At 34.1% G+C, this 14992-nt stretch overlaps 1 protein-coding gene across 1 annotated transcript in view; it reads right to left on the bottom strand.

Annotated features, from left to right (window-relative positions):
* The window catches only part of LOC148952358 (uncharacterized), a 108107-nt gene extending 94195 nt beyond the window's left edge, over window positions 1-13912 (bottom strand). The window contains exon 1 of the mRNA XM_089088942.1: window positions 13777-13912. The gene's annotated coding sequence lies outside the window, so the exon portion shown is untranslated. The remainder of the gene's footprint in view (window positions 1-13776) is intronic.
* Window positions 13913-14992: the final 1080 nt, after the last annotated feature.

Raw genomic sequence — 14992 nt, 5'->3', positions numbered from 1 at the left:
TGTTGTAGTATGATTTGTGATTATTTTCCATGAAGATAAAAAGTTTCACTTTAATTCAAAATTTTCTTAACTTCGGTTCTGACTTTTCTTAAAGACATTAAAAAATTCAAAATAATGTTCCAAATTACTCAAAGAAGATGCAAAAGTTTTACTTTTCTTTTGCATTGTTCCAAAGGTAAAGTTTAAATTCTAATTTCTCTAAATAAGAGAAGAATTTTCCACTTCCGATTAAACTTCACCTAGGCAAGATTTATTTGAACTTCAGTTTTAAATTTTTCAGTCGAAGATAGGACAACCTTTGTTATGATTGTAATGATTTTTTATGAAGATGAAACTTTCCACTTTCGTAATTAATCTCTTTAAGTTCAATTCCGACCTTTCTCAAAGATATGAACAAATTTAAAGTTATGTTCCAAATATATTCTCAGAGGAAGATAATTACAAATTCGGTTCTGAATTTTCTCAATGAAAATGAAATAAGTTATTGATCAAATCTATTTTCCCAAAATAACATAAAAATTTCCACTTCAGTTCAGATTTTTTTTCTCAAGGAGATGAAGAAATTTAAAGTTCTGTTCCAAATTTTTCATAGATGATAGGAAAAGTTATACTTTGATCGTGAATATTCAAGTTCTATTCTGAATTTTACCAAAGAACACAATTCAATTCTAATTTCCTCAATAAAAAATTTAAAGTTCAATTCAAAATTTTTCCATAGAAGATAGGAAAAGTTATATTATGATTGTGATTATTTTCCATGAAGATAAAAAGTTTCACTTTAATTCTAAATTTTCTTAAATTCAGTTCCGACTTGTCTCAAAGAGATTAACAAATTTAAAGTTCTATTCCAAATTTTTCATAGAAGATAGGAAAAGTTATACTTTGATTGTGAGTATTCTTCATGAAGACATGGAGCTACACTTGATGTCGGCCGACGTTATAATTCTGTGGTTTTTTATTGAACAATACGATTCGCTAGTTATCATCTGGTTTATCATAGAGAAGAGAAAAAAAAAGTTATATCAATTCAAAAGCTTAACAACGAACATGACAGAGCCTCATGAACAGTTCCTCATTTTTCAAAGATATAAAACTTTAAAGTTCAATTCTAAATTTTTTCATAGAATATAGGAATGGCTATGCTATGATTGTGATTATTTACCATGAAGATAAAAAGTTTCACTTTATTTCTAATTTTTGTTAAATTAAGGTCATTTATCTAACCGCCAAAAATAATAGGCTAGGTTAGGTTAGGTTGGATGTAGTTATGTTCGTTTCAGTTAGGTTAGGTTAGGTTAACTTATACGGAGCGCTCATGATAAGTTAACCTAACCTAACCTAACTTAACCTAACATAATTTAATTTCATTTTCATTGAGAAAATTCAGAATCGAAGTTGAACTTTTCTTCTTCTGAGAAAATATTTGGAACAGAACTTTAAATTTTTTAATCTCTTTGAGAAAAGTCGGAATTGAATTTAAAAAAATTTAAAATTAAAGTGAAATTTTTTATCTTCATGGAAAATAATCACAATCATAGTATAACTTTTCCTATCTTCTACGGAAAAATTTAGAAGTGAACTTTAAATTTTTTATGTCTCTGTGAACTTGAAACTGAAGTGGAAGATTCTTATTTTCTCTAGAGAAATTATAATTGAATTGTGTTCTTTGTTAAAATTAAACATATAACTTGAACGTTTCTGTTTTTTTTTAGAAATTTGTAACATTATTTTGAATGTGTTCTTGTCTGTGATAAAATTCAGAACCGAATTTCCGAAAATTTTGAATTAAATAGAAACTTCTTATCTTTATGGAAAATAATCAAAAATCATACTATAACATTTCCTATCTTCCACGGAAAAATTTGAACTAAACTTTAAACTTTTTATGTCTTGGTGAACTTGAAACTGAAGTGGAAGATTCTTATTTTCTCTAGAGAAATTAGAATTGAATTGTGTTCTTTGATAAAATTCAGAAGAGAACTTGAACTTTTCTAAATTCTTTGAAAAATTTGGAACAGTATTTAAAATTTTTTCATCTCTTTTAGAAAAATCTGAACTGACGTGGAAACTTTTTATATTATTTTGAAGAAATAGAATTGATCATGTCGGAAATAGCAACTTACACACCTCAAATCATAAGTTTCAGACAGCACACACCTACAAAATACTAAGAAACCTTAGCTCAAAAAAGCCTGAAATAGCCAAACACTCATCCAAAACATTAGGTTTCAGACAACAAACACCTATGAGGGACTAAGAATCCTAGCTCTGAAAAGTCCAAAAAGCAAACTACAAATCCCAAATCATAATTTTCTGACAGCACACACCTATGAAAGGCTAAGAAATCTAGCTCGGAAAAGTCAAAAATAGCAAACCACTCATCCCAAATCATAGGTTTCAGTCAACACACACCTATGAAAGGCTAAGAAATCCAGCTCAGAAAATTCAAAAAATAGCAAACTACACATCCCAAATCATAGATTTAAGAAAACACACACAAACGAAAGATTAAGAGATCTAGCTTAGAAAAGCCCAAAATAGTAATTTACATATCCCAATTCATAAGTTTCAGACAACATTCACCTACAAAATACTAAGAAACCTTAGCTCAGAAAAGCCTGAAATAGCCAACTACTCATCCCAAACTAGAAGTTCCAGACAACAAACACCTATGAGGGGCTAAGAATCCTAGCTCTGAAAAGTCCAAAAAGCAAACTACACATCACAACTCATAATTTTCTGACAACACACACATATTAATGTATACTAAATCTCGCTCATAATAGTAAAGAATAGCAAACCACTTATCTCAAAACATAGTTTTCAGTCAACACACACCTATTAAAGTCTATGAAATCTAGCTCAGAAAAATAAAAAAATAGCAAGCCACACATCATAAATCATAGGTTTAAGACAACGCACACCTACTAAAGACTTTGAAATATGGCTAAGAAAAATTGAAAAGATGCAATTACACACCTCAAATTATAAGTCTCAGACAATACACACCTACGAAAGACTAAGAAACCTTATCTCAGAAAAGCCTGATATACCAGACTGTTCATCCCAAACTATTGATTTCAGACAAAAAATACCTATGATGGACTAAGAATCCTAGCTCTGAAAAGTCCAAATAGCAAACTACACATCCAAAATCATAATTTTCTGACAACCCACACCTATGAATTACCAAGAAACCTAGTTTAGAAAAGTTAAAAATAGCAAATTAACCATCACAAATCATACGTTTAAGACAACACACAACTAAGAAAGACTAAGAAATCCATCTCAGAAAAGTCAAAAATAGCAATCCACCCATCCCAAATCATAGGTTTCAGAAAACACACACCAACGAAAGACTAAGAAATCTAGCGTAGAAAAGCCGAAATAGTAATTTACATATCCCAAATCATAAGTTTCGGACAACATTTTCTACGAAATACTTGAAAACCTTAGCTCAGAAAAGCCTGAAATAGCAAAATATTCATCCCAAACTAGAAGTTTCAGAAAACAAACACCTATGAGAGACTAAGAATCCTAGCTCTGAAAAGTCCAACAAGCAAATTACACACCTCAAATCATAAGTTTCAGACAACACACACCTATGAAAGGCTAAGAAATCTAGCTCAGACAGGTCAAAAATAGAAAACCATTCATCCAAAATTATATGTTTAAGTCAGCACACACCTATGAAAAGCTATAAGATCAAGATCAAAAAAGTCCTAATTAGCAGTTAAAACATCCCAAAACAAATGATTCAGACAACACACACCAACTATAGACTAAGAAAGCTGGTAAAGTAAATACGTAAATGGCAAATTTCGCTTAACAATAGATAAGTTTCAGAAAAAATACACCAACGTAAACCTAATAAATCTAGATATTAAAAGCTAGAAAGAGAAAACCTCTCATTCTAAACAAGTAGCTTCAGAAACCAAATACCTGTGTGTAGACAAGAACAAGAGGCCTGAAAAGACAAAGATGCAAACTTAACATCCAAAAACATAACTTTCTTACGGCAAAAACGTCTGAAAGGCTCAGAACTCTATCTCAGAAAAGCCAGAAATAGAAAATAATCGTCCAAAATCATAAGTTTCAGACAACACACGCCTATGAAAGGCTAAGAAATCCAGCTCAGAAAAGTTGAAAATAGCAATCCACCCATCCCATATCATAGGTTTCAGACAACACACATCAACGAAAGACTAAGATATCTAGCTCAGAAAAGCCAGAAATAGTAATTTACATACCCCAAATCGTAAGTTTCAGACAGCATTCACCTACGAAATACTAAGAAGCCTAGCTCATAAAAGCCTGAAATAGCCAACTATTCATCCCAAACTATAGGCTTCAGACAATAAACACCTATGAGGGACTATGATTACTAGCTCAGAAAAGTCAAAAATAGCAACCCACACATCCCAAATCATAATTTTCAGACACCACACTCCTATGAAAGGCTAAGAAACCTAGCTCAGAAAAGTCAAAAATGGCAACCAACAAATTCCAAATTATAAGTTTCAGACACTAAAAACCTAGCAATGACTAAGAAATCTGGATATGAAAAGTCGGAAATATCAAATTACACACCTCAAATCATAAGTTTCAGACAACAAACACCTACGAAATACTAAGAAACCTTAGCTCAGAAAAGCCTGAAATAGCAAACTATTCATCCCAAACTGTAGGTTTCAGACAAAAAACACCTATGAGAGACAAAGAAACCTAGTTCTGAAAAGTCAAAAATAGTAAATTAACCATCCCAAATCATAGGTTTCAGACAACACACACCAACGAAAGACTAAGAAATCTAGCTTAGAAAAGCCAAAATAGTAATTTACATATCCCAAATCTTAAGTTTCATACAGCAAACACCTACGAAATACTAGGAAACCTTAGGTCGGAAAAGCCTGAAATAGCAAACTATTCATCTCAAACTAGAAGTTTCAGACAAAAACTACATACGACAGACTAAGAATCCTAGACCTAAAAAGTCAAAAATAGCAAATTTCACACCTCAAATCATAATCTTCAGACAACACACACCTATGAAAGGCTAAGAAAACCATCTCAAAGAAGACAAAAATAGCAATCCACTCATCCTAAACTATAGGTTTCAGTCAATCACGAGACTAAGAATCATAGATCTTAAAATTCAAGCTAGAAAATTACACACCTCAAATAATAAGTTTCAGAAAATACACACCACCGACTGGATAAGAAAACTTTCTTATACAGGTCAAAAAATAGAGAATCACAAAACATAAACTAAAGGGTTTTGACAGTACCCACATATGAAAGGCTATGAAATCCAGAGCAGAAGAGTCAAAAATATCAATTCTCAGATCTCAAATAAAAAGATTTAGACAAAATACAACAATGAAAGGCTAAGAAATCTGGTTATGAAAAGTCGGAAATAGCAATCCACCCACCTCAAATCATAAGTTTCAGACAACACACACCAAAGAAAGGTTAAAAAACCTATATCATAAAAGCCTTAAGTAGAAAAATACTCATCCCAAACTGTAAGTTTGAGACTAAAAAGACTTATGATGGACTAAAAATCCTAGCCCTGAAAAGTCCTATTTGCACACTACTTATCCCCCATCATAATTTTAAGACAACACAAACTTCTAAAAATGGCTAGGAAATCTTGCTCAGAAAAGCATGAAATAGCAAATTAACTATCCCAGATCATAAGTTTCAGACAACACTCGCCTATGAAAAGCTAAGAAATCCGGCGGAAAGAAGTCAACATTATCAATCCACCCATCACTAATCATAGAATTCAGACGACGTACATCAACGATATACAAAGATATCGACCTCAGAAAATTCAAAAACAGTACTTTAAATCTCCATGACTGTAAGTTTCGGGCAGTATTCGCAGAAAAAATATTGAGATCCCTGGCTCATAAAAACCTGAAATAGCCAATTATTCATCCCAAACTATAGGTTTCAGACAACAAACACCTATGAGGGACTAAGAATTCTAGCTCTGAAAAGTCCAAAAAGCAAACTACAAATCCCAAATCATAGTTTTCTGACCGCACACACCTATGAATGGCTAAGAAACCTAGCTCAGAAAAGTCAAAAAATAGGAGCCAACACATTCCAAGTCATAGGCTTCAGACACCACACACCTACCAATGACCAAGAAATCTGGTTACGAAAAGTCTGAAATAGAAAATTATACACCTCAAATCATTAGTTTCAGATAACACACCCCGATGAAATACTAAGAAACTTTAGCTCAGAAGAGTCAAAAATAGCAAACCACCCATCCCAAATCATAGGATTCAGACAACACTCGCCTATGAACGACTAAGAAATCCATCTCAGAAAAGTCAAAAATAGCAATCCACCCATCCCAAATCATAGGTTTCAGACAACACACGTCAACGAAAGACGGGGCCCGGGGAGGGCCTTAGAGGGTCTGGGGGAGGCCTTGAGGGCCGGGTGGTCCTTTGGGTGCTTGAGGGACTTTTGAGGCCGGGGGGCTGCCTTCGGGGTTGGGGTTGGGGTAGTGAAACCCTTTGGGGTTGGGGTAGATGACCTCACGACACTGTTCAAATGGAACTTGTGTATTATAACGACCACAGAGTTTGACCCTCAAATCCTCTTCTAAAATCTCTTCAAAATCATATTTTAAAATGTCCTTAACTGTTTCGCCGAAATAATTCCCTAAAATAATAATTTGTTCTGAAAAGATATAATTAAGCCTTAAAAAGTATTATAATGGGGGCTCAGGAGGCTTTGGGGGTCCGGGGGCCCGGGGGGTGCGGGGGGGCCCTTGGCGGCCCAGGGGCGGGCTTTTGGGTGCCGGGGGAGGGCCTTTGGGGGTCTGGGGGGCCCTTGAGCGCCGATGGGTCCTTTGGGAGCCCGGTGGACCTTTGGGGCCCGGGGGAGGGCCTTTGGGGGTTCGGGAATCCTTTGGGAGCTTGGGAGACCTTTGAGGACCGGGGGCTTCCTTCGGGTTGGGGTGGGGTATGAGGAGCCTTCGGGGTCAGGGTAGAGGACCTCACGACACTGTTAAAATACAACTTGTGTATTATAACGACCACAGAGTTTTACCCTTAAATTCTCTTCTAAAACATTTTTTAAAATCATTTGTTAAAATGTCTCTAACTGTTTTTCCAAAATAATTTCATAGAATGTCTAAAACAGTTTCTCCCAAATAATCACTAAACGTAATTTCAGCGTGTTCCTTTTGTTTTTGGCATCTCTGCGCTGACACATTTCAAATTACTAAGAAACCTGATTCCCGCACTTAAACAATTCATCGCTAAGATCTAAACATTCACCCTTTCGTGAATCAATAATTCCCCTTAGAAACAACAAATCAATTCCACTTTCTTGAATCAATAATTTCCCTTAGAAAAACAAATTAATTCCCCTTTCATGTCAAATCAATCAATCATGACATCATCTGTCACGTGTGATCTAAACTTTGCCTCGGAAACAATTCTGGTTGAACTCCAAAGACATTAATTAACTTGACGTCATCTGTCAGACATTAATTAACTTCCCCGGAGACAATTTGATTAATGACTGAGAGCACCGGTGATATTAGACTCAATAATCCATGAAAGTGACAAAAATACTGTTTTTCCATTCTCACTGACAAAAACCATAGAACAGACATAAATATGAAAAAGTTCCTGTCTTTTCATTCTCACTGACAAAAACCATAAAAACATCCATAAAAGTGAGAAAATTCCTGTTTTTCCAAGTGAAAAAGTTTCTGTTTTTTCATTCTCACTGACAAAAACCATAAAACAGACATAAATTACTGTTGACTTCCATGAAAAACATCAAATAAATTGACCAACACACATAACCGTCCATGAAACAACCATCAATGTGAGAAAATTCCTGTTTTTTCAAGTGAGAAAAATACTATTTTTCCATTCTCACTGACAAAACCATAAAACAGACATAAATTACTGTTGACATCCATGAAAAACATCAAATAAATTGACCAACACACATAACCATCCAAGAAAACATCCATAAATGTGACAAAATTCCTGTTTTTTCATTCTCACTGACAACAAACAGACATAAATTATGTAAAAAAGTTGTAGGTGGCAGCAGGGGTGCCCCGTGGGAGTAGCACCTCCCCTTGTACTAGCAATGTATTGACTAGGGGGCGAACCCCCTAATATACGTATTAAAAATATATGAATATAGAAGTTCGTTACGTAAGCTACGTATATTTATTACTAATAAAAACGTTCGTAAATAAAATTCAGCAAGTTTCGAGTAAGCCATTTAACCAAATAAAAGTAAAATTAATATGCAAATTTCGTTTTAATTATTCATGCACGGTGAGCCAAAATCAAAACCTGCATTAATTAAAAAATGTTCACAAATGACATAAAAAAAAACAATTTTTTTTAAAATGAAAGTACGGAACGACTTTAAAACTTAAAACGAACAGAAATTATTCCGTATATGAAAGGGGCTGTCCCCTCCTCAACGACTCGCTCTTTGCGCTAAAGTTTCACTTTCTCACAACTCAATTTTTTTAAAACAATAAAATTTTGTTTTAATTGCAAATTTTTTTAATTAACTTTAACGAAATTCACACCATCATATTCAGCCTATCAACGAACATTATTAAAGAAGCTTCAAACTCCTATCTGCAAAAATGTGGAATTTTGCATTTTTAATTAACTTTAGCGAAAATTACACCATCACATTCAGCTTATCAGATAACCCTATTAGGTGGAAATTTGCATTTTTTGCTGGAAGAAAGATCACGATGCGTGTTTTTTTCAGGGGTGATCATTTCGACCCAGTGGTCATAGAATATTGTGAGAGGGCTCATTTAACAGCAAATTAAAATTTCTAGTGCCCTTTTTAAATGACTAAAAAACTGGAGGGCAGCTAGACCCCCTTCATTTTTTTTAACAAAGTCACTTGATTGAAATTTTGAGAAAGCCTTTTGGTCCAGTCTACTCGAAAAATGTAAAATCTGTGTTTCTAAGGATGACTTAACCCCCCAAAGTCCCAAGTGGAATGGCTGCAAGTTTCAAACTTTGCCCATTGTTTACATATAGTATAGGTTATTGCGATGTATACAGATATTTCCCGGGGGGATTTTTCTGGTAGGGGGGGGGGAGTTGTTTTACGCGGGAGGATCTTTCCATAGAGGACTTTTTCATGGGGAAGGTAATTTCTCATGAAGGGGGTGCCGGAATTCCCATCATTATTTAAAAAACGATCAGAAATTAAATTAAAAAAAAAATGTTTCTTCAACTGAAAGTAAGAAAGAACATGAAAAGCTTTACTAACAGAAATTATTACATATATTAGGGGGTTCGCCCTGTCGTCAATACCTCGCTCTTTACACTAAAGTTTTTCTTGGTACTTGGTACTTGGTGATTCAGGGGTTTGTGAATCAATTTTTTTTTTAACTTTTAACGTGAAGATTGTGGTATTGACTAAGGGGAGAACCCCCTCATATACGTAATAACATATACGTAATAAAAAAAAATAAAAAAAACAAGTGATACGGCTCAATAGTAATCGAAACTTTTAAAAACGGAATTTGATGTCAATAAATATATAAAAAGAATGTGTTTATAATTCTGATTCTAAATAAATATATTTTATTAAGTTTAGCAGTACTTATCAAAGGCTATGAGCCTGAGAAAATTTACTCGATTTTTTAAAGAGAGGGGAAACATCCCCTACAAATGAAAGAATTTTAATTAAAATCACACCGTCAGATTCAGCGTATCAAAAAACCCTATTACACAGGTTTCAAGCTCATATCTGCAAAAATCTGAAATTTTGTATTTTTTACCAGAAGGAAAATATACGAATATAGAAGTTAGTTACGTAAGTTAATTTATAAATTACGTCATAACCAAATTTAGAGACATCCATTTAACAAAAGAAAAGTAAAATTTTTATGCAAATTTTTTTAACTTATTCAATGACGGTGAACCAAAATAAAAGCTGCAGTAACTAAAAAATGATGAGAAATTAAATAAAAAGAAAACAAGTTTTTTAAACTGAAAGTAAGGAGCGACATTAAAACTTAAAACGAACAGAAATTATTCCGTATATGAAAGAGGCTGTCCCATCCTCAACGCCGCGCTCTTTAAGCAAAAGTTTTGTATTGTTTAAAAAAAATAGAGTTGTTAGAAATTAAAAATTTAGCATAAAGAGCAAGGCGTTGAGGAGGGGACAGCCCCTTTCATATACGGAATAATTTCTGTTCGTTTTAAGTTTTAATGTCGCTCCTTACTTTCAGTTTAAAAAACTTTTTTTTTTTTTATTTAATTTTAATATAGGAACAGTCTTTGCAGTAACACAGAAGTAAACTGCAAAAAAAAAATTATGCCACAAATTCTAGTCAGGGGTATACTGCTATGAGATAGGGGCAGTTGCTTCTCCTATAGCATGTTCTCCTCCTCAGACAGTATTTTGTCCACCTGACCTTTGTTTGCCTGGTATAACCCTTTTAAGCATATACAATTTTCTATGATCATGCCTTCGTGTGTATGAAATTTAGTGTATTTGTCTGTTGTTTTTTTTGTCTGTTTTAGCACTACCCCAGTTTGGTTTTAGAAAATCCATAAAAATGAGCAAGAACCCTTTTTGGGGAAAAGGAGCGTGGGATGGGTCCAGCTACTCTCCAATCTTTTTGGTCACTTAAAAGGGCACTAGAAATTTTGATATCGTTTTGAATGCATCCTCTTACGATCCTCTAGAACCATTATTTGGATACGATCACCCCTGGGAAAATAAAACAACAACAAAAAACAAATATACACGCATCCGTGATCTTTCTTTTGTCAAAAATAGCAAAATTGCACATTTTTGTATATAGAAGCTTAAAGCTTCTACATTAGGAATCTCCTACTGTAGTCTTTCACAATAGGAAAAGTGTGTATATAATATAAGTGGCCTATCACGCAATTTAGCTTAGTTCAGCCCGTTCTTGGGTTTTGGCTATTTTGCTCCAGTTGGGCTTCCTTTGAGATATTGAGACTGTGCCACCACCTCTTTAGTATGTTATGAATTTAACGATCCTGAGAAATTTCGTTTTGGCGTAAACTACAAAATGTCCACTTCAAGAATCTACTGAGCATGACTAGAGCTATTAGGGGGGTACGGTAGGATTTATTTTTATAAAAGGAGGACTAGATAGGTAAATACAAAAATCTTAGCCAACAGGAGCTACCTAGCCACCCTATGTGTGTGCACATATATGCACATAAGTTCGTTAAAAGACGTTTTTAATAATAAATTGAATGCACTTGATGGTTTCATCCACTGAGGTCTTAAAGTACCAAGGACATCAAAATGGAAACATTTTTTGCCTCCTTGGATCGATCTCTGATTTATTCATAGCTGAATACTACAATTCTCTAAGGTATTTGTTTTGTTTGCTTCAAAGTTGGGAAGTTTTTAAGGCAGAATCACATTTTCATCCGTGTTACCACATTCAACCGTGGAAATAAATAAGCACAACTATATAATTAGCGAAATTTCACAACACACCGTAAGGATTCATTCATTCCCAATGGGAATGAATGGGAATGAACTTATGTTCATTCCCAAGGACAAGTAAACCTTCAAAAAAAGCTAAACTGTCTTAAGCTGGTTAATGCCATTGTTTTTAGCTTACTTCATGCTGTGTTTTTACTCACATTTATCTTTTCTTTTGGTTGGTGCCTACAACGACCAAAACTGCATACCTACATATAGACTGACCAGGATTTGCCAATAGGCCCACTAGGGCCGGGTCTAGGGGTGAACAATACCGGAGGCGCAAAGAATTATCACTGAGCGATTTTATCCATCCCTAGCAGATATTACTTTACTTGCCACAATTTTGTCACTACACTTTTGTTCGTTAGTTTTCGTCTTTTGTGTTACTATGTATAAAAACCAGACAGAAACAATTGAAATAAAGACCTTTCTTCATATGGTAATAAAAGTATCGTCATCATGACATGAAGAGCATTCTCTAAATTTAATAGGGTCTTGTGCAGCAGGATCATCTACAAAGGCCGTTTTATTCTTTGGATTGCTGCAGGAAATTTTTAATTTCTTCAGTGCCTCAACACACATATGGGCCATTCTAAAACAAAAGTGTACAATACAGTTGCAAAATCTATCCAAGACTCGACTGTCTGCTTATCATGAAGCCTGTCGAGTTGTTAATGAAATAGAGGAGACATTTTGGAAATCTTAAATGAAATCGCAAATAGCACTGCTGAGAGATCCACAACCAGAAATGGAGCCACTATATTGAAGGAATTGTTGGGTTCCTTTTAAGACAAGATAAGATTTATTATTCATTAGACACACAAATACAATATTACATGTTATTGATCCCCCAAAGGCTCATCGGCCTGTAAAGAAGGGGGAAGACAAATAAGTTGCTTACTCAGAGGTGAAAACCAAAAGAAAATTTAAAATGATCACTTACTCACTTACGAAGGAGAAGAAAAGAAAATGTAAAGTAGTCTTTGAGACTACTTTCATGGCAATTTAGTGGGGTATCATACTGGAAACATTTAAGAAGGTGAACATAAGACTGAAGCATGAAACCACAAAATTAGGGCGCAATATTATGTATTATAACTCTCTTTGTGGTTTTCTTCAAGAAGTGAGACAAAATTTCGGAGGGCTAGAAAGTGCACAGCGAGAGAAAACCCTAAGCAGGATTATGTAGCAGACTCTCGACGCAAAAGAAGGATACCTTCACAGTTTGATGGATATGGGGGACATAGCAGCAGTGTGAAACTTAGAGGATCTGCAAAATTTCGTGTGAATACTTTCAACTTTATATTAGATATGCCGAACTCGCAAGAAGGGAAAATAAGTATACTCAGCTTCATAACAGGTTCGGATTTTTCGAGGCTATTGAAGGACTGGAAGCCTCAGAAATCATGAATCATGCAAGTGTGATATTTAGTTTTTATCCCGACGATCTTGAGCCTATGATTGTAGATGAATGCTTACATTTGAAACCCTTCTTGGTACAAAATACTGATTAAGGAAAAAAAAGCATGACTCTAATGACGTTAGCAAGTTTTTGCGTTTTCATGCAGTAGACATCTATCCATACATTGACATTGCCTTACGAATGATTCTTAGTGAGCCTACCATAAACTGAACAGGAGAAAGATCCTTCTCCAACCTTCGTTGGGTGAAGAACTACTTAAGATCTTCAATCAGCCACGACAGATTGACATCAGTATCTCTGCTTACTATTGAGGGAAGGCTGACTCAAGAGATGCCACGCGATTACACCATAGACGCCTTCTCACGAAAAAAAAAATCAAGGGGGAAGGCTTTGTCAATTGACTTTGAAGATAAATAGTCCTACTTACAAAATAATGCGTAATGCGTACATATATTAAAGTGTTGCTGACCACCAATGGATTAAACTTATTTCCAATACCTTGTTGGTTTATTTAATTTATATAATGGCCCCATAGTACTAATTCAACTAATTCAATTTTCAGGTTCCATTTTAACTATTTTTGGTACTTAACGAATTCGTAATCCAAAAATTCGATCTGATAGCCTTACTCAGCTGTAACAATGTTGATTTGGAAGTTGGAACGAAAATAAAATTATTTGGACTCTTAACAACACAGGGCTTTACATAACTTAAAATCAGATTGCCTATAAAACACAAATTGTCAATTTTACAATCCTTATTAATAAAAAAAAAACACTTTGAATTTTACATAAATTGATATTCATGTATTACTGCAACTTTGAAAGAAGGTAATGGCTCACCTAATAGCAGCTCTATTTTTTTCAATTCCCTTTGTTGTATGACTAACAAAGATTTTTAATCAACGACTAGAGGTTTTAGTCTCTTTTCTAAATTCATGTTTTCTTTCTAGCGGATAGAAACCAAGGTCATTGGTTGCCAATGATGCTATCACCTAAGCTAATTTTATTGTTCCAAAATTCCAGTCGAAACACCGGCGCTGACTCACCTCTGTTTTGGGATTGGTGCCCAAGGGAATTTACAACATATTTCATGTCTCACTGACTGTTTCTTTGGAAAAAGATTGAAACATCTATTCAAGCATATATATTTACATTCTTCAGTTTATTTTTTCGGGATGAAAGCCAAACTATTTGCCATCAGATCTGTGGTAATCTATTTCCCAGACAGCTGGAGAAATTTTGAAAGGGTTAGCATGGGGAAACTAATTTCCAATTCATTTGACTGAGTGAGAATAATCTTCAATTAGTTGCAAGAAATATAAAAAAAATAAAAATAAAATCCTGCTTAAGTGTTTCTGTGAACACTTCCCCAGTGAAATTTCTGCTATAGCACGTAGCTATCGAATTGTCTGCACAAAAGTGCATCAGCCGGGCCAGAACATGCGCAAAATATTCGAGAGCGAGTTACATTTTCCTAAAAAAAAGTTAAAAAAAAAATTTAAAAAGGCGAATCAGAAGTAAATTCGTAAAAACCTGGAAACTTTGAGGGGTGGGTGTATCCAACATTGGCAATCTTTTTTATATGTGTGTTTAGTTTGACCCGTTATTTGTCAAGTTCCTTGGAAAGAATTTAAAACTTGGAAAAGAACTCCAGTCTTGGCCACAACAGACAGCATGCGTTTTGACGAGCCCTTTTGCTTCCATGCCTCCAGCAAAGGTTTTCTAAGGTATTTGAAGCGAACAAAGTCGGTCGGTTAGGTGTACTTTTCTGTTACCCTCATTGGAGATACCAGCACTCTTGTAAGAAGTCACTTGGCGGTTTTCCAGCTCATGTGTTACAATCCTATATATATATATATATATATATATATATATATATATATATATATATATATATATATATATATATATATATATATATATATATATATATATATATATATATATATATATATATATATATATATATATATATATATATATATATATATATATATATATATATATATATATATATATCCACACAAAAAAGAACTTTGAAAAACAGTATTTTGCT

Source organism: Artemia sp. Qi Xiang Cuo, chromosome 5 (assembly GCF_049724085.1).
Source record: "Artemia sp. Qi Xiang Cuo chromosome 5, ASM4972408v1, whole genome shotgun sequence".
In the NCBI taxonomy this organism is placed as follows: domain Eukaryota; kingdom Metazoa; phylum Arthropoda; class Branchiopoda; order Anostraca; family Artemiidae; genus Artemia; species Artemia sp. Qi Xiang Cuo.
Note: the sequence above shows the minus strand (reverse complement) of the source record. Positions and strands in the feature narration are given on the sequence as shown.